Below are 19684 nucleotides of genomic sequence, written 5' to 3' on the forward strand. Positions count from 1 at the left end.
AGATCGCGCGCGCCGTAGTGCCGATTCTCATGTTCGTGAGCGATGGCCTTCTGAGCGTCGAGCTTTAGTTCATAGTGATACTGCACGCAATGACCCTGCCTCTATGTTGGACAGTGGTCGGACTCGTAAGGAGTCTCCTCTTGTTCTGCAAGATACTGCTACGACTGTTAGAGTTATTGCTGAGGAAGAGCCTGATGATCACTTTACTCCGGCTGAACTTTAGGATTTTTTCTCTGAGGGAGAAGAGCCGAAGACACCTCGCCACTCTGTCGATCTTAAGAAGATTATGAAAGTTTTTACAGAAGTTTTTCCGGACCACTTTGTTCCCGTGGCCCCGCGTTCATCTCCTTCGGAGTTTACCTTAGGGAAAGCAGCGAAAGAATCGCTGTTCACGAAGATGGTACTCTCTCGTTCTTTGAAGAGAGCATTAAGGTTGATGGGTAATTGGATGCAGTCCAAAAAAGACCTAGGCAAGTCAGCCTTCGCTTTTCCCTCAGCCAGATTAGCGTCCAGGTCTAGTGTATGGTACAAGACGGGAAGTTCTCGGCTTGGGAGTTCCTGCCTCTGCCCAGGGCGACTTCTCAAGCCTGGTAGACTCTCCTCGTTGTTTGGCCATGAGTAGGACTAAGATTTTATGGTCGATGTCTGAGTTTGATCATCTCCTCAAAGGTATTTACAGAGCATTTGAAGTGTTGAACTTTCTTGATTGGACTCTGGGAGCCTTGGGGAAGAAAGTTTCTGCACTGAAAGATCCTGACACTGATAGCTTTATACATATTATGTCGTGTATGGATAAAGCGGTGAGAGATGGCTCTAATGAGTTAGCAGCCCTGTTCACAGCTGGGGTCATTAAAAGGAGAGCAACAATGTGTTCTTTTCTTTCAATGGGAGTCACTCCGTTCCAGAGGTCGGAATTACTGTTTGCACCTCTTTCTCCTTCCCTGTTTCCTCAGGAGTTAGTAAGAGAGGTTGCTGCTGCCTTGACCCAAAAGGCAACTCAAGTCTTAGTCTCCAAGATGGCAAGGAAGGTTCTTCCAACTTCCTTCACCAGCCGTAGACCGAAGGAAGATACTTCTTTTCCTTAAGTTTCACAGCTGTTTCGTGGAAAGTCCATCAGTAGGGGTAGCTTCAGACCTGATGGACGTAGGACTAGAAGGAGAGGTTCCAGGTCTGGGCGAAGCAGAGTCTGACTGCTTTTGCCTTCAGACAGAAGTAGGGGCCAGATTGAACAACTTCTGGCGAGCCTGGGAGAGAAGGGGAGCAGACCCTTGGTCCGTTCGTGTTTTAAAGGAGGGGTACAAGATTCCGTTCGTTATGAAACCTCCGTTAGTTTTAGACCCTATAGATCTCTCTCTCAGATACAAGGAGGAGTCGAAGAGGCAGGCTATGCACCTCCAAATGTATCTCTTACTAGAAAAGAAGGCAATAGAGAGGGTGCGAGACTTGAAGTCACCAGGGTTCTACAACCGCTTATTCCTGGTTCCCAAGAACTCGGGGGGATGGAGACCAGTCCTGGACATAAGTACCCTCAATGACTACATTCAGAAGACAAAGTTCTCTATGGAGACTCAAAAGACTGTGCTTGCAGCAGTAAGAAGAAGCGACTGGATGGTCTCATTAGACCTCCAGGACGCTTACTTTCATGTCCCGATCCATCCAAGTTTCAAGCGTTACCTGAGGTTCATGTACAGGAAGGTCGTCTTCCAGTTTCGGGCTCTGTGTTTCGGCCTCAGCACCGCCCCTCTAGTCTTCACGAAGATCATGTTGAATGTAGCGAGTATGCTTCACTCAAGAGGCATCAGACCCTCCTTGTATCTGGACGATTGGCTTCTCAGAGCTCCCTCCTTCAATCGCTGTTTGGAGGATCTGTGTCTGACTTTGAGTCTGTCAGAAGAACTGGATCTTCTTGTAAACTCAAAGAAGTCCCAATTGATTCCATCCCAGAAGATTCTCTATTTAGGGATGGAGACTCGGAGTCTAGCTTTTCAGGCTTTTCCGTCGCCCTCAAAGATACAGCAAGCCCTCCTAAAGCTTTGTGCTTTTCTAAAGAAAAACGTTTGTTCGTTAAGAAAGTGGATGAGTCTACTGGGAACCCTCTCCTCACTAGAACAGTTTGTTTCCTTAGGAAGACTAAACCTCCGGCCTCTTCAATTTCACCTCAATTCCCATTGGAACAAAGAGGAGAGCCTCGAGACGGAAAGCATTCCTCTTACGGAACCGATAAGAAAGTGCCTCCAGTAATGGAACGACCTAGACAAGCTTCAGGAAGGTATCTCCTTGGAACAAAGGAGCCCAGACCTCGTGTTGTTTTGCGACGCCTCGGACTCAGGGTGGGGAGCAACACTGGGCAAGTCAGGCCTGTGGACAAAGGAACAGGAGAGCCTCCACATCAATCATAAGGAGCTGTTGGCAGGCTTGTTGGTCCTCAAGGGTTTGGAGGGGTAGTGTTAAACAAGATAGTGCAAGTCAATGCTGACAACACCACAGCATTGGCATACAGCAAGGACTCTTCTCGTTTGGGCGAAAGAAAGAAAGGTAACCTTGTTTACAAGATTCATACAGGGAGAAAAGAGCGTGATGGCAGACAGCCTCAGCAGGAAGGAATCAAGTTTTGCCCACGGAGTGAACTTTGCATCTGGAAGTATACGAGAAACTTTTGCAGATTTGGGGTGGTCTGTCCATAGACCTGTTCGCGACCTCAAAAACGAAAAGGCTGGAAACATACTGCTCTCCAGTTCCAGATCCCGAAGCGACACACATAGACGCTTTCCTGATGGATTGGTCTCACCTGGATGTGTACGCGTTCCCACCATTTAAAGTGCTGTACAAGGTGTTACTTAAGTTTGCGTCCATGAGAGAACCAGGTTGATTCTAGTGGCTCCCTTTTGGCCGTCAAGAGGATGGTTCACAGAAGTACTGGAATGGATGGTGGACGTTGCAAGAAGCTTCCCATTTATAATAGATCTCAAGCAACCTCACTTAGCAAGACACCATCTAAACCTCCAAGCTCTACGTCTAACTGCCTTCAGACTATCGAAAAACTCGCAAGAGCTAGAGGATTTTCGAAGGAGGCAGCTAGGGCTATCGCTAGAGCAAGGAGGACTTCTGCCATCAAGGTTTATCACTCCAAGTTGGAGGTTTTTAGAGAATGGTGTAGAGCTAACTCAGTTTCTTCATCCAGTACCTCTAAAGCAAATTGCTGATTTCTTCATAGAACTTAGAAGAAAACTTTTTCTCCTCGATCATCAAGGAGTACTGGAGTATGTTGGCAGCCGACTTCAGACACAGGAATTTAAACCTCTCAAATAATAAAAACCTTCAAGATCTTCTCAGATCATTTGAGACTTCTAAAAAGCGTCAACAGGATTCACCAGCCTGGAGTTTAGATGTTTTAAAGTTCCTCATGAGTGACAGATTTGAGGCTTTACACTCTTAAAGATCTGACTTTGAAGACACTTTTCTTAGTAAGTCTGGCAGCAGCTAATAGAGTCAGTGAAGTTCACGCCTTTAACAAGAATATTGGCTTTAGAGACGGAAAAGCCATATGCTCCTTACAGCTTGGATTCCTAGCCAAGAACAAACGTCCTTCTCATCCATGGCCTAAATCTTTCGAGATTAATAACCTCTCTGATGTGGTTAGTGAAGAGTTGGAGAAAGTCCTGTGTCACGTTAGAGCAATAAAGTTCTATCTGGACAGAACTAAAGATTTAAGAAGCAATTCAAAAACTCTTTGGTGTGCAGTCAGGAAACCTTCGTTACGTATGTCTAAAAACGCCCTATCATTTTTTTTAAGACTTTTAAGTAGAGGGGCTCACTCACACTGCAGTGAGGCAGACCTCAAGCTGCTGAAAGTGAAAGCTCATGAAGATAGAGCTGTGGCAACTTCTGTAGCTTTTAAACAAAATCGTTCTCTGTAAAGCATCATGGACACAACCTTTTGGAGGAGTAAATCTGTGTTTGCCTCGCATTACTTGAAACATGTCCAGACTCTTTACGAGGACTGCTACAGTTTGGGACCATTCGTAGCAGCGAGAGCAGTAGTGGGTGAAGGATCTACCACTACGTTCTTCTAATCCTTAGTACCCTTTTTCTTCTCTTGGAACTTTTATATATTTTTTATGGTTGTTTGTGGGGATTGGTCGACAATCTTCCCCAATCTTTGATTTAGTCAGGTGGTCATTTTTTTCCTTGAGAGCGCCCAGAACAAGGGTATTAGTTGAGGTCCTGTCAGCATAGAGGTTATTTACCAGTTTGACAGCTCCTAGAGGTCTTCAGCACCCTGGGTGGATCGCTGGATATCATAAGGAAAACGGACATAATGAGGCAGAGAATCATTAAAGTCTGCTTCCTTATCAGGTACGAACCCTTAAGCTTGTTTTAATTAACTTTTAAGTAATATTCCAACAATGTAGCTGTCTCTAACCCTCCACCAAGGGTGTCAATCAGCTATTTTTATATAACTAGCGGGTAAGTTTAATGTTTAAAAATGATATTTTCATAATAAAATAAATTTTTGAACATACTTACCCGCTGGTTATATAAACTTTATTCCCACCCTCCTCCCCTCTAGAGACCTATGGGCATGGAAGATCTGGAGAAGTATGGAGTGGTTCTGTGTATCTCGCGTGAGGGCGCTGGTGTACACCTGGCTACTCTATCTGCGATTACCGCGAGTTTTGAATTTCTGCCGAACGTCAGAGACTAAAGCTATTTTTATATAACCAGCGGGTAAGTATGTTGAAAAATTTATTTTATTATGAAAATATAATTTTTTCCCTGCTTGTTTTTCAATTTGACTAATGTTTGCATTTTTGTCATTGAACAAGAAATTTTAGGTATAATTATAGTCCCTTTACTTCTGTACAGGTTGAACTGCTGATGCTATTATGGACGATTCCCCTGTCCCAGTCAAACGCACAAAATCATCCCTAGTGGCATGCTTAGAACAATCATATTGTTTACGCCAAGGAGTTACAGAAACAACTCGAGTATGTGAACGAAAATCTATCTGCTGTGAATCTAGCAACAAGTTTGTGAAAGGTACGTCAACACGAGAATCTTTAATTTAAGCAGTAGACCTTCGTGCAGTTGTGAGACTTAGAAATGTTTCTACCAAGAAAGGTAGTTTTGACGTTGTTACTGCTTTTAGAATGTTTTATTGTTAATCTATTCTCATCATTTATTTATTTCCTTATTTCCTTTCTTCACTGGGCTATTTTTCCCTATTGGAGCCCTTGGGCTTATAGCATCTTGCTTTTCCAACTAGGGTTGTAGCTTGGCTATTGATAATGATGATAATAATCTTGCAATAACTTCATGAGATAGTATGGTAGCCGAGACCTGTTACCATGTGTCATGTTACAAAAAGAAAAAAAAAACAAATAAATAAAAATAAGAGCTAGCTCATCTAATGATTTCCATTTTCTGGAAGATGACTATAATCAAAGAAGCCTCAGCACTACAACATTTGTACTTGTTCATTAGAATTAATTTGTTTTCAAACATTAGAATTAATTTGTTTTCAAACCCTCGGATTATGGCCTTGATAAGCCTTACTTCATTGGTTGAATCTGCAATAAAGGACAAAGGAATTGAAGATATTCGACCACCCACAAAGAAGCATATTCGCAGAAACATTGAAAAATTATTTGGAGAAAATTTGCACTATTTCTCAGCAGGTAGTAACAAAGTTTGTTGCATCATATAACCTTTCTAAAGATACTATTTCTCGGGAATATTAAAGTGCAAAAGAGAAACTTGACATATACTCAAGAGTGAAGAATGTGAGTTGTTGACTCTTCATGTGGCTTTAGTCTTAAAGATAAGATTATACAAAGTATAAAGGAACAAACCTGGCCACCTCATCTGCAAGAGCTGACTAAAACTTACGCAAAATTTTCAGATTGCCTTGTCCAGTTCTTGAGTGTGGTCTTAAGTGGACAACAGCCAGACGGCTCTGTAAAAAAAAAAAAAAAAAAAAAAAAAAAAAAAAACTCCCCAGCTGTCATTCTCAGTTGGTCAGGAGATAATCATGGATGTTATAAATGCACGGTTTCTTACCCTTAGGCATATTATCTGGCCTTAGGCCTAGGCCATTAAAGCTTTAACTGGCAATGTCGAAGTCATTAAGACATTGAATCGTCTTGAACATGGATGTTCATACCCTGAACTATTTTAGATTGATACTGGCCTATGTATGGAGAAGATGCAAAATGCAGATGAAAACCAACCAGTACTTCCATCATGGACACATCCACACATTCCTACTATCATTGCATTTGATATTGATTGGCAGGAAGATACAGAGTGGTACAGGCAGATTGAATCGTGTTAATGAAATTATTGTCCAACCTCAAACACAAACGTGTGCACTATAGAGAAAGTCAACTGTCCACAGAAAAGCAATAAGGAGAACATTGAATGTGCATGAGCATCTCCTTCCAGTATACATCTCTGCCAAAAGGGCTGGTCCTTCACCATTGATTTTAGCAAGCCTGCTACTTGAAATAGATAGAGCAAAGCAGAAAAACTATCTGTGGTTACTGGCACGTCTCCATGATACAGCAAATCAAATAATTTGTAAACTCATGGACTGGTTTCAATATCAAAACCAGAATTGATGTAACGGAAACTGAAATAGAAAAGTTGAAGAGAATAGAGAATGGAGTGTATAGAAGGATATTAGGGGGTGTAAAGTATACAGCAATTGTAGCCTTGAGAGGGGATGTAGGAGCATTTGCTATGAAAAAAAAAGGGTAATGGATGGAAAGCTGATGTACCTTAATAGCATTTGTAAGGGAAAGAAGGACATACTAACAGTAGTAGTCAATGATATGGAAGAAAAAGAGAGGAAGTGGTGGATGCATGTGAGAAAGTATGCTGAAGAATGGGGGATGGCGATGAGAGAAGTCAAGAGATGTATGAAAGAGGACATAAAGGAGAGAGCAAGAGAATGGGACACAAACAAATGGAAGAGTGAAATGGAATGCAAGGAGAGACTAATCCTGTATAAAAACTGGAAAAGTGAAATCAAGGAGGAGGAAGTATATGACAACACATTTTCGTCAATTTTATTATTCAGAGCAAGGACAAACACATTGGGCTCGAATATAAAAAAAGAGACACCAAGATGGAAATATAAACTCTGTATTTTGTGATGTAGAAGAAAATGCTAACCACTTCATGCTATATTTCCCACAGTTTAGTGATATAAGAATAAAAGCAATTGAGTGCACAAACAGTGCAAAGAAAATATTGAAAATAAGAAAAGTGTACTACAACAAATGTGGACGAAGAGAGAAAAACTAGTGAAAATAAGGAACACACAAAACTAAAAGACACAAAGGCGCTTTTGCAAAAGCGAAGCCTCAACCTGAATCTGATCTGATTTGATGGTTAAGGCAGATAACATTGGGTACTATCAAGGCGCCAGAGACAGGATTGTAAACTGTGCTAGAACTTCTCTTCCAGTTTGTCTGTATTCAAAAGAGACTTTGCCTAGACGATATTGCCGTAGTTACAGATCAGGCACTCTATACAAATGAAGGTGTCTAACAGCAACAACAGAGATTTGAAAGTATCAATTTCATAAATAGAACTTACCTGGCAGTTACATATATATGGCTTAAGTCTCTGACTTTCGGCACAATTTTTCAAAAATCGCAGCAACCGCCTTGTGGTGGTTGTGCAGTTAGGTGGTTAGCAACCCTTACCGGGTGTTACTAGGAATCATTCCCGTTTTCTGTTCTTCAGTTCATCTCTGCCGGTCGGATCGACAACACGGTCCGTCATTAAGAGTTTTTCTTCGCTTTCCCTGTATTGCTGTACCAGTCTGCTATTTGGTGAAGTACACTGATTTGGGGATTTGGCAATCGTGTTTTTGTTATTTCTTTGCGTTTTTGCTGTTTATCATTGAGTGATAAAATTCAATTCCATGTTTGTGCGAATGAGGAATGTAAGGTGAGGTTGCCGAAAATGGCGGTAGACCCTCACACCGTGTGTTTGAGTTGTAGGGGTTTTGAATGTGCCCTTAATAACAGGTGCGGGGAATGTAAGATATTGAATGAAAAGGATTGGTTGATTATGAAGCGCTATGTGCGTAAACTAGAGCTTGATAGAGTTAGGAGAGCTTCTAGGTCTAAATCCAAGTCTGTTAGTGGGAAGGAAGACGAGCATAGTGCTGATTTATCCTTTGAGCTTGTAATTAATTCCTCATTGGAAGTTGATCCTTCCCTTGAGTTAGTAACTCCTGCCCCTTCTACAGGATCTGTATCTGCGGATGACCCTCGGTACGCTAGGATGGCTGCCGAGTTGAAGGCCATTAAAGAGCCTCTTGCGCCTTTAAAGGTAAGAAAAGTGATAGTGATATTAGTGCTTGTGAAAGTGCAGTGGAGGTGGCGACTGACCAAACCTGTCATTACCCTAGGTCTAGACCTCTACCAAGCTCTGAGGACCAAGGGAGAAGGTATGTCGACAACCGAAAGGGGGTGAGAGGTACGTACCCTTGGTCAGCCGTCGCCTCGGACAGTCCTGTTGCCAATTCCCAGGCTGCTCTTGACCACCACGGAAAAGGCGTGTCGGATGTGTTAGTTTCTTCTCCGAATCCCTCTCCCAGACGCAAATGGAAGTTTGAGGCTTCAAGACCTACGAAGAGGAGGTGGAACCGTGATGAACTGTCTCGTTCTCACTCTCCTGGTTCTAGTAGCTATGAACCTTGTCCATCGGAAGACGATTTAGACTCCGTGCCTGTGAAAAGGACTAAGTCTAGGTCCGCAAGTCGGGATAAAGCAGCCGAAGATTCTTCTCCTTCCACGAGTGTTATTCGTCAGCCCTCTCCTTCGGGACCGCAAGACCCAGCAGAAGTTGCTAAGTCTTTTATGTCTGTCATGCAGGAACAACTTTTTTCATTAGTTCAAGCGTTTAGCCGCCCTCACGCCCAGTCCGATAGATGTGAAGACGACTCTTTGCCTATCAAGAAGTTGGCTTCTAAGAGGGATCTGAGTTACTCTCATAAGGAACCCTTGTACTCTTCTTCGAAGACACGACACCATTCTGCTTCTTCTACTGCTTGACGGCGCCAGGACGATACCTCCTCTCTCTCTCGACGCCAGGACAATAACGACATGCTTACTCAGGATGAAACTTCCTCTCGTCGCCAGGATGATACTGCCTCCCGTTCTCGACGCCAGGACGATACCGCCTCTTGTTCTCGACGCTAGGACAACTCTGCCTCTCGCTCTTGGCGCCAGGACGATACCAGCCTGCTTCCTCAGGACGATACTGCCTCTCGTTACCAGGACGTTAGAAGCTCTCGGCATATGGACACCTTCCCCTCTCACCTTTGGGACTTTTCCTCCTACCGCACCAAGGACTCTTCTAGCCCTCAGCGCCAGGACGATACCTCTTCCCGGCGCCAGGATGACACCTACTCTCGGCGCCAGGACGACACCTACTCTCGGCGCCAGGACGACACCTACTCTCGGTGCCAGGACGCAAGCAGCCCTCTTTTGCAGGACGAATCCTTCGATTTGCCGTTGTCAGATTCTAAGGAGCCTTCTTCTCATATGAAGGATGTTGCAGAGGTGGATCAGGTTCTCGAGGAGGTCTCTGATGACGAAGATAAACCTGCTGACGCTGCCAGAGATTACAAAGTTCTCTCTCTCTCCCTCCTTGAACTTTATGGAGAGGAATTCCAACCTGCTGCTCCACGATCTCCTCAATCCCAATTCAGCAGAAAAAAAACCAAGAAACAGTCGGCCTTCATCAAGATGAAGCTGTTGATTTCTGCAAAGAAGGCTCTTGTGAAGATTGATGACTGGATGAGGGAACGGAGACAAGCAGTTAAGACTTCCCTCTCGTTTCCACCAGTTCGTCTTGCTTCGAAGGCTGGCATGTGGTATGAGACTGGGGAACCTCTGGGTCTGGGAGTTCCTGCCTCCTCCAAGGGTGACTTCTCTGGCTTAGTGGACTCGGCTAGAAGGCTTGCTCTCAACTCGGCCAAGGTCATGTGGTCGATGTCGGAGCTGGATCACCTCGTCAAAGGCATTTTTAGAGCCTTTGAGGTTTTTAGTTTTTTAGACTGGTTGCTAGGGACTCTGGCCAGGAAGACTGACCAGATGGAAGGAACTCGGGACCTAACCAATATTATGTCCTGTATGGACAAGGCCCTCAGAGATGGGGCTAATGAATTGGCTTCGCTGTTTTCAGCAGGAATCCTGAAGAAGAAGGCCCTGCTTTGCTCTTTTACTTCAAGATCTGTAACCGTTGCGCAGAAGTCTGAGCTTCTTTACGCCCCCCCGGTCGCAACATCTTTTTCTTGAGGCCCTTGTGAGAGACATTTCACTTTCTGTGGCCCAAAAAGCCACCCAAGACCTGTTATCGCGTTCGGCTCGTAAGCCCTTGGCAGCCACTCCCTCTACTTCGAAGCGGGAGGAAAAGAAATTCCAGCAGCCCTTTCAAGGCAGGACTACTTCAAGACCAGATTTTAGAGGAAGAAGGCAAGAGTCAGGAGCAAGATCGAATAGGGGTTCGTTCAGAGCTCGCTCCAGAAAATGAAGTACATCTCATCCAGACAGTAGGTGCAAGACTGTCAGGTTTTTGGCAGTCTTGGAAGAGAAGAGGGGCGGACACCTGGTCCCTCTCAGTCATCAAGGAAGGATACAAGATCCCCTTTCTGAAGAAACCTCCTCTCGCAGATACTCCGCTGCCCTTAGTAACCCAGTATACAGATCCGGGGAAACAGAAGGCCCTCCTAGATCTAGTCGACCAAATGCTGGACAAGGGAGCGGTAGAACCGGTTCGGGATCTATCCTCCCCAGGCTTTTACAATCGCCTGTTTCTAGTGCCCAAGAACTCGGGTGGATGGAGACCCGTCCTGGATGTCAGCTCTCTGAACGTCTTCATGGAGAAGACGAAGTTCTCCATGGAGACGACTCAGTCTGTGCTGGTATCAGTACGTCCAGGGGACTGGATGGTGTGTCTCGATTTGCAGGACGCGTATTTTCACGTCCCCATCCATCCGACTCCAAGGAAGTACCTGAGATTTGTAATGCAGGGCAAGTGCTTCCAATTCAGAGCGCTTTGCTTCGGTCTTGGCACGGCTCCTCAAGTCTTCACCAGGATAATGCCGAATGTGTCAGGCTGGCTGCACCAAGAGGGGATAAACTTATCTTTTTATCAGGACGATTGGCTGATTCGTTCACGATCGAAGGAGAAATGTCTGGAGGATTTACGAAAGACTTTTAAGATGGCTCAAGATCTAGTCCTGGTTATCAACTGGGAGAAGTCTCAGATCAAGCCGAATTAGACTATTCTCTATTTGGGGATAGTTCTGAATTCAGTTCTTTTTCGGGCTTCTCCATCACAGGAAAGACTGACCAAGTGTCTCGAAAAGGTCCGAAGTTTCCTGGACAAGAAGAGGTGCTCAGCGAAGGACTGGATGAGTTTGCTGGGAACTCTCTCCTCCCTCGAACAGTTTGTCTCACTGGGGAGACTCCATCTAAGGCCTCTACAGCACTTTCTTTCGTGAATGTGGAGCAGAAAGACGCAGGAAGACTCCTTTTCCTTCCCCATTCCAGCAGAAGTCAAGGATCTTCTGAAGTGGTGGCTGGATCCAGCCTTGTTGGGGGAAGGGATCTCCTTGTACAAGAAGAACCCAGACCTAGTGTTGTTTTCAGACGCGTCAGAGTCAGGTTGGGGGGCAACACAGGAAGCAAGGAGGTCTCAGGGTCTTGGGAAGGAAGTCAGTTGGAATGGCACATCAACAAGGAGCTGATGGCCATTTTTCTAGGGCTAAAGGCCTTCAAAGATTAGGTGTCTGGGAAGATTGTAGAGATCAACTCAGACAACACCACAGCTCTTGCGTACATCAGGAAACAAGGGGGGACTCACTCTCTGTCTCTGTTCGAAACAGCAAGGGAGCTCCTTCTTTGGGCGAAGGAGAACAATGTAGATCTGCTGACGAGGTTTGTACAGGGACAGAGGAATGTGAGGGCGGACATGCTCAGCAGGAAAGGGCAGGTTCTTCCCACAGAGTGGACCCTCAACCAACAGGTCTGTCAGTCTCTCTGGAGGCTGTGGGGGAGACCCCTAATAGATCTTTTCGCCTCCATCTTGAGCAAGAGGATCCCCAACTATTGCTCCCTGGTTCCGGACAAGGAGGCGATAACAGTGGACGCCTTATTGATGGATTGGACGGGGATGGACACATATGCCTTTCCCCCGTTCAAGAGCATCAATCTGGTTGTCAGGAAATTCGCCCTCCTCGATTCGGGACGAATGATCCTGGTAGATCGATTCTGGCCAACGAGAGAATGGTTTACGGAAGTGGTGGACATGTTGATGGACTTTCAAGAAGCCTTCCTGCAAGTCCAAACCTGCTCAGACAACCCCACTTCGAGAGGTATCATCAAAACCCCTCGCTCTCAAACTGACTGCCTTCAGACTATCGAGAAGCTTGTCAGAGCAAGAGGATTTTCGGCGCAAGCTGTGAAAGCTATCGCCAGAGCGAGGAGGGCTTCTTCAGAGAGAGTCTACCAGTCCAAGTGGTAGACTTTTAGAGCTTGGTGTAGGAAGCACAAGGTTTCCTCATCCACTACCTCTGTGAGCCAGATTGCTGATTTCTTGTTGTACCTCAGGCAGGACGCTAAGCTGGCAGTGTCCACAATCAAAGGATACAAAAGCATGCTTGCTACAGTCTGTCTGCATAGAGTCTTGGACTTGTCTCACGATAAGGACTTGCATGACCTCGTAAAGTCTTTTGAGACAACCAAACGTCCAATTAAAGCCCCCTTCTTGTAATCTTGATGTGGTTCTTAAATTTCTGTGCACCAAGAGATTTGAGCCCATCTCACAAGCTTCTCTTAGGGAGGTTACGAAGAAAACCCTCTTCCTATTGGCCTTAGCAACAGCTAAAAGGGTCAATGAGGTCCATGCCATTGAAAAGCAGGTAGGCTTCAATCTGAATGGGGCAGTTTTTGCCTTAAGAATAGATTTCCTCGCCAAGAACGAGAACCCTTCAAAGCCCTGGCCAAGGACCTTTGAGGTTCCTAACCTGATTAACCTAGTGGGTCAAGAGCAAGAGAGGCTCCTCTGTCCAGTCCGAGCCCTCAAAGCCTACTTGTCTCACACTAAAAATGTGCGAGGCTCTTCTAGCTCCTTGTGGTGTTCGGTGAAAGATCCTCAGAAGCCCCTTTCTAAGAACGCTTTGTCTTTTTACCTGAGGGAAGTTATAAGAGAAGCGCATCTTTTATGTGAGGAAGAACACTTTGGCCTTTTAAAAGTGCAGGCTCACGAAGTGAGAGCCATTGCGACCTTGCTTGCTTATCGCAAGAACATGTCGGTCAGACAAATTATGGATGCAACGTTCTGGAGGAGCAACTCTGTGTTCGCCTCTCATTACCTCAGAGAGGTGAGAGTGGATTATGAGAAATGCTATACCTTGGGCCCATACGTAGCTACGGCTTCTGTATTAGGCAAAATAGTTACTACCTCCCCTCAACCTTAGTTTTTGTATGCCTGTGTGTGGGTTGGTGTTTTTAATGGTTGTCTGAGAACGTCGACTTGTGTATAGACACCTCAGTCTAGATAGATAATGGATATCTACTTTGCAAGGTTAGGTGGTTGGTTTTGTAAGGTTGCAGTTTTTAATATATGGGTAATAGGTAGTCCTGAAGTCTAGTCAGATTGTTGGTCTCACCCCATTGACAGACTCGATTGAGTGTTTTCAGCATTGCAGGTCACATCCTGGCTGACACCCCTAAGGGAAGGCGACTCAAAAGGCAGGAACCTTTGAAGTCAGCTACCTTAGCAGGTAAGGAATCAAGGTGTTTTTTATCCTACAACTTTTTTGGTTGTTTCCCCAACAATGCTTACTGTCTATCACCCTCCTCCAAGTGTGTGAATCAGCTATATATATATATATATATATATATATATATATATATATATATATATATATATATATATATATATATATATATATATATATATATAACTGCCAGATAAGTTCTATTCATAAGAATGGAGTTTTTATGATAAAACAGAATTTTTATGATAAAACAAAGTTTTATGAATACTTACCTGCCAGTTATATATATATTCTAAGGCCCACCCACCTCCCCTCAGGAGACAGGTCGGGAATAGATGAACTGAAGAACAGAAAACGGGAATGATTCCTAGTACCACCCGGTAAGGGTTTGTTAACCACCTAACCGCACAACCACCACAAGGCGGTTACCGCGATTTTTTAAAAATTCTGCCGAAAGTCAGAGACTTAAGCCATATATATATAACTGCCAGGTAAGTATTCATAAAACTTTGTTTTATCATAATAACTCCATGTTGATGATGGGCAACATGCTGTCAGTAATAGGGAAACTATTTCAAGATGCAGTACCAAGAGGCCTAGCAGTGGAATCTGGTGTGAAAGCTTATGAGTCAATTGAGAGAGTTCTAGAGGGTGAGCAATACAATAAAGTTTTAGACTCCATAAATTTACTGAATTGCTTGAAAGTAGTTGCACTTCTGAATTATCTCATTTAGATGAAACTTATCTCATTTAGATGAAACTACAGATTGCGATGAGCATGACAGCATTTGTGCTGCCTCCTTGAAATCTTGTCTGGGTAATAATTCTTGTCAAAGAATCGTGAATTGTGGAAAAGTTACTTGGAGAGTCTGCGGAATGAAAACGGGAACTTTGCTTCATTTTGGATGATGTAGGTTAACATGGTAGAGATACTACTTGGACTCTTAAGAGTAGATCGAGAAGGAAATTGGAGTATGCATTTAGAAAGCATTCAGGAAATGATTCCTTGGTGTTTTGCAGTGGATAAAACTTACTAACCTCTCAATCTATTTACCAGAAATGTCTCAATCCAAAGAGAAATATCCTGAGCTTCATTCACATTTCCTCAAAGGTGGATTTTCAGTGCAAATTGGGTCATCAAGCCCATTTGGCAGAATTGCAGTAGACTAGACATTGGAGGAAACGATAAATAAGGGCATAGACACCAGGAGAAACCAAGGGATTCAGCTTATAAAAAAAGTGTACTTACGTGGTTTTATGTAACGTCTGAACACAGGGCAGAAACAATGAAGCAACTTAGATTCTTAGTCTCATCATGCGGTCAAGGTGGCCTTGGTCATCCAGAATCCAAGGAGAAAAAAAGTGATGTGATGGACGAACCCTTTTCACCTTGATAAGCAAGGATCTTTCAAGTGCTTTTGATATGGGAAAAGAGGCTTTCAAGACCTTTATAGGAAATCTAGAGGCGGATTGTGGTTTCCATGACCCTGTCAAGAAGATTAATTGGCAAACATTTAGCTCTTTGATGAAAGGTACACTTGTCAAAACTAGTAAAAATATAGAAGTAGATTTAAAGGAAGACAATCGGCTCTATGGATAAATTCTCTTGATTGCACAAAACAGGAAATTGGATATGAGAGATATTCTTAAGTGTCCTTTAGGACCAAAACCACGGGCTCTTGCAAATGCAAAGGGGACTCTGAAAAAAAACAGGAAAATTAATATCCTGATACTTCTATTTTTTCTCTCCCCTTGTCTTCCATGTCTATGCTCTTCTTCTCTTTAACTTCTCCAAAGGGTGGCAAATAAAGTATTTTCATCCACAGATCTAAATTCGACTAATATTTGAAATAGCGTTAAGCAGAAGGGTGCCAAGACTGTCTGCATCTACTAATGAAGGTTCCAAGAGAGGTTACCCACTAGCACAACCTTCTCCGTCAGTCCCATCTGCAGAGGTTCCACAACTTAAGTGGAATCCTTATCGCTTTACAGGTGGAGGTTATCCAGCACCTGTTCTAAGAGAGGCAAATTGAGTGAGACCGCATGAGACATGTCTGAATGCATCAGGATATCATCAACTGATTTGTATTAGCGAAATGGGCCATCTTCTGTGGTTGGTGCTGCCGAAAAAATATTTCTTCTCGTGGAGTCTCTATTCCACTAGTGGCAGATTCTATAGCTTATATAAGAAATGAAAGACGCCTCTTAGTCTCAGTGGTAAAAGGGTATCATTTAACCTTTAGCCAGGTATTGAGATTGAGAGAAGTGGATATTTCCTCATGGGAATTATCTGTATTTGACAGGAGTATAGAACAGACCTGTCCTCCATGTGAAATTCGACCTTCAGCTTGAAATACAAACAAAGGTCTTACAGTTTTTGAAGAGAGCTCTTTACCCAGAAAACGGTGTTTCTGATTTCCCTGGGTTCAATGGAGTGGGTAGGCTAATTACATGGCCCCTCATATTCATATTCTCATTCTGAAGACAGGAGGCAAGTCTTTTTATCTTTAGTTCCTGACTCCATAGAAAAAATCCATCGATCCTGGTTTCCACGTTTTCATCTTTTACACTCTCTTCACTAAGGTGCTACATGAAAAAGACCCAGGCTGTCAGACCCAAGTTGCAGAGCCTGTTTATAAACACTGGCAGAGTAAAAAAGGTTCAACAAAAATGCAATCTTCTTTTGGCTACAGGAGACAATTCACAGGATGTTACGCCCTAGATCCCCATAGCACCAGAACAAGTTAGGTGCGTGGCTTTGAGATCAGACGAATTGGTGTTATTCTCGCTGAAGTATGGAAGTGTCAGAACAGGTTCACTGCATATCATTTGCAGGAATGCACTCACAAGTCATTAGGAATGTTTTTGTTCGGCCTGTGATTGCCGTTTAGCAATTGGTGTAAAATAATTCTAGGTTCACAGTTGGTGTCTGGCTCCTTTTGCTCTCTTCTTCCCCTCCTTTGGGAAAATAACTATTGGAATGCGATATTGCTGGACAGACGTAGATATGGGTAAGCATACCTTAAGCTAGCAGTTTTTCTATTTCGGTTAAATAGAAGTGTTCATCGCACCATCCTTCTTACGCTGAGAAAGATGTGTATGTACTGGCAAATCCATCAATTTGTTTATGCTGTAATTGATAGACTCACTAGTCTAAGAAGAGAGATTTTCTTTTGCAGCAGCCTTGATTGCCTGGTCCGTAAACCTGACTGTTCTTTCGACCCTAGTTTGCAAGGTGTCTATAATGTTATTTTCTGGACCTTATCAGGTCTGGGATCAATAATCCTGGTATTTTAGTCAGTTAGTTTGGTAATAGCAACTCTCTCTCACCTAAGGAATAGTCTCATAATTAAGGGACGTAGGGTTGTATTTATGTAGGAACAAACCCCAAATTTTCAAAGTAATTTGATTTTTTTCCTAACTATATAAAGCTGCGTCTTTTAACTTCACGCCATCTCGTTCAAACGTGTCAGATGCAATCAAAGTGATTATTCACTGTAACAGCCAAATTAATGGGCTGGGCTTCACCGCCTCCATGACAGAATTCCACCTGTGCTTGAATCAATCACCTAATTAAAAGACTCGACGTTGTATAGGTAGGAAATATACAAAGTACTTGAAATTTGGTATTATAATACTTTCGTTCTACCTTGTTTCTAGTCTTCTGTCTGGTCTTCGACTAGAGATTGTCATCTCAAATTGTTTGATAGGAACTTGCTGTCTATCAAATTATATATTCCTGATCTGGATATTAATCTCTCCCCCCGTTGCTCAGTTAGTTCTTTGTGCATGTTGCATAAGATTTTTCATAATTAACTTCTTTCATTGCATTCACATCTTGCCAGACTCTACCATCCTGTACGTAGTACTAGACATGCAGTTAATTTTAAGTCATGCCTTTTCCATCATGAGGCATGATATTACTTGGTATTACATTGTGAAGTGATCTTCCTAATCTGGTGGTAGAATCTGTGGAACTTGACTTCAAACTTATGAATTCTATTTAGTTGTACAGGTTGACCTAAGTCTCATTCTATACTTCAGAAGTGGCTTATATATTTTAAACTTGTTACTGATCTTAAAATATTTTGTATGTTTTATTCAATACTTCTATATAATTAATTTATTTGTTTATTGCCTTTCCTCACTGGATTACTTTCCCAGTTGGAGCCCATTTGCTTGTGGCATTCAAGGTTTCCAACCATGATTGTACCTCGACTTGTGATAATAATATAGAATGTCTACATGTAGTATTAGCTAAAAATAAAAATTCTGATTTATTTACTTTTTCAGATGAACTGAAAGTTCCTCGTGGTCCTATGTGGATTAAGTAGGCTACCCATGTTTAGACCATAGGTTTCAAAGTTACTGCTATTGCATTCTTCAGTAGCTCAAAGTAAGTCTCTTGATTAAATAATTTTCAAGTTATTTTGTGAGAACGTGGAAGGATGATTTTTAGAATGTACCTTCTAAAGCGAACTAAATTTAAAGTTGTTTAAATTTCACTGTGATTGTCCCATTTTTATTGCCTAGTATCCATATAAATCTGACCCCATACTCAAGTTCGAGCATTGGTCTCTATATATTCATTTTTTGTTCCCTTTTCTTCCATAAAGTTTTGATGGTACTATCTCCCTCCTATAATTTTTTCATTTACTGTATATTTCTTCTCTTATTCTATATTTTAATGTTTCTTTTTTATCAAAGATTACCTCTGCAGCCCCGTGAAATGTTTTCCCTTGTCTCTGCCTGCCTCATAAATGCTCTCTTCCATACCTTATGTAGTGTCCCTATCATTCAATATATTTTGCTTTATTTGTAAGAAGGTATATGAAAATTTCTCTGGATATGGCATAAGATAAGGATAAAACATCTATGAGGATGTCATCATTACTCACAGATTTTGCTTTACATGTGTGAAAGTATATTAAAAGCACTGTCTGAGTCCCCCAGATCCACTTATATCTAATGAAATGTTCATGACGAGTACTGTATATGATACTGTAATCTATCGTACCAATAATATATTTGCAGACGTGGAGGGAGGTGTAGAAATGTGGGAGGCTAGTCCACTGATTCGTCCGGACGGTCTTGGAAGAATTCGCTGTACTGAACAAAACGAGCGGACCCTGGCCACCCAACCGGTCTCTGGTAGTAAAGGTCTGCAAACCTATCATTAAAAATTCAAAATCAAAATAGCTAATGGCAACTCAAGAGGCCAAACTTTACTATTTTCCACCATTCATATTGTACTCATAAACACCAATTTTTCTACATGCTGCATCTGTTTTTATCTAATAAACCATATTGGAAGCCAAATATTTATTATCATTGAAAACCTTTCTTGGCCTAGGCCTTGAAAATGAAACACTGTAAAATTTCAATTATTTTTAATTTATTTATATTTAATTTATTTATAAATTATATTTATAAATTACAATGAACGACAACCAAATATCACAATGCCGCAACTCTGGCAAAAAAAGAAAAAAAATTGGCAAAAGAAAAAAAAAAAAAAAAAAAAAAAAAACTAAAAATACAATTATTTTCTTTGTTACACTGAAGCGTCCAGAAACTGCGTTATATTAGCCCTGGATTACCGGCTGTGGATCGATTTATATAGAAGGGTTCGGCGCTCCTCTTGATGCCACTCTTCTATCTCTGCCTCACATGACAGGGCCACGCTGCTATCAAACCTCTTTCCTGTAAATAATATAGACGTTTTACATTAGTATTCTAAAGACATGATACAAAAGTCTTACACATTTGTATCATGTCTTTAGAATACTAATGTAAAACATCTACTAAAGTCTTACATTAGTATTCTAAAGACATGATACAAAAGTCATGATTTGTAAAAAGTTGAATTAATTCTTC

General features: G+C 42.4%; 2 long non-coding RNA genes across 2 annotated transcripts in view; one reads left to right on the forward strand and one right to left on the reverse strand.

The window, feature by feature from the left end:
* Positions 1-19118, forward strand: part of LOC137632502 (uncharacterized) — a 34584-nt gene extending 15466 nt beyond the window's left edge. The window contains exons 2-4 of the long non-coding RNA XR_011042049.1: positions 4867-5040; positions 18101-18203; positions 18842-19118. This is a non-coding gene — a long non-coding RNA (uncharacterized lncRNA). The remainder of the gene's footprint in view (positions 1-4866; positions 5041-18100; positions 18204-18841) is intronic.
* A 284-nt stretch (positions 19119-19402) lies between these two features.
* LOC137632637 (uncharacterized) overlaps positions 19403-19684 on the reverse strand; it is a 40439-nt gene continuing 40157 nt past the window's right edge. The window contains exon 3 of the long non-coding RNA XR_011042068.1: positions 19403-19510. This is a non-coding gene — a long non-coding RNA (uncharacterized lncRNA). The remainder of the gene's footprint in view (positions 19511-19684) is intronic.

This window comes from Palaemon carinicauda, chromosome 41, assembly GCF_036898095.1.
Source record: "Palaemon carinicauda isolate YSFRI2023 chromosome 41, ASM3689809v2, whole genome shotgun sequence".
Lineage (NCBI taxonomy): Eukaryota > Metazoa > Arthropoda > Malacostraca > Decapoda > Palaemonidae > Palaemon > Palaemon carinicauda.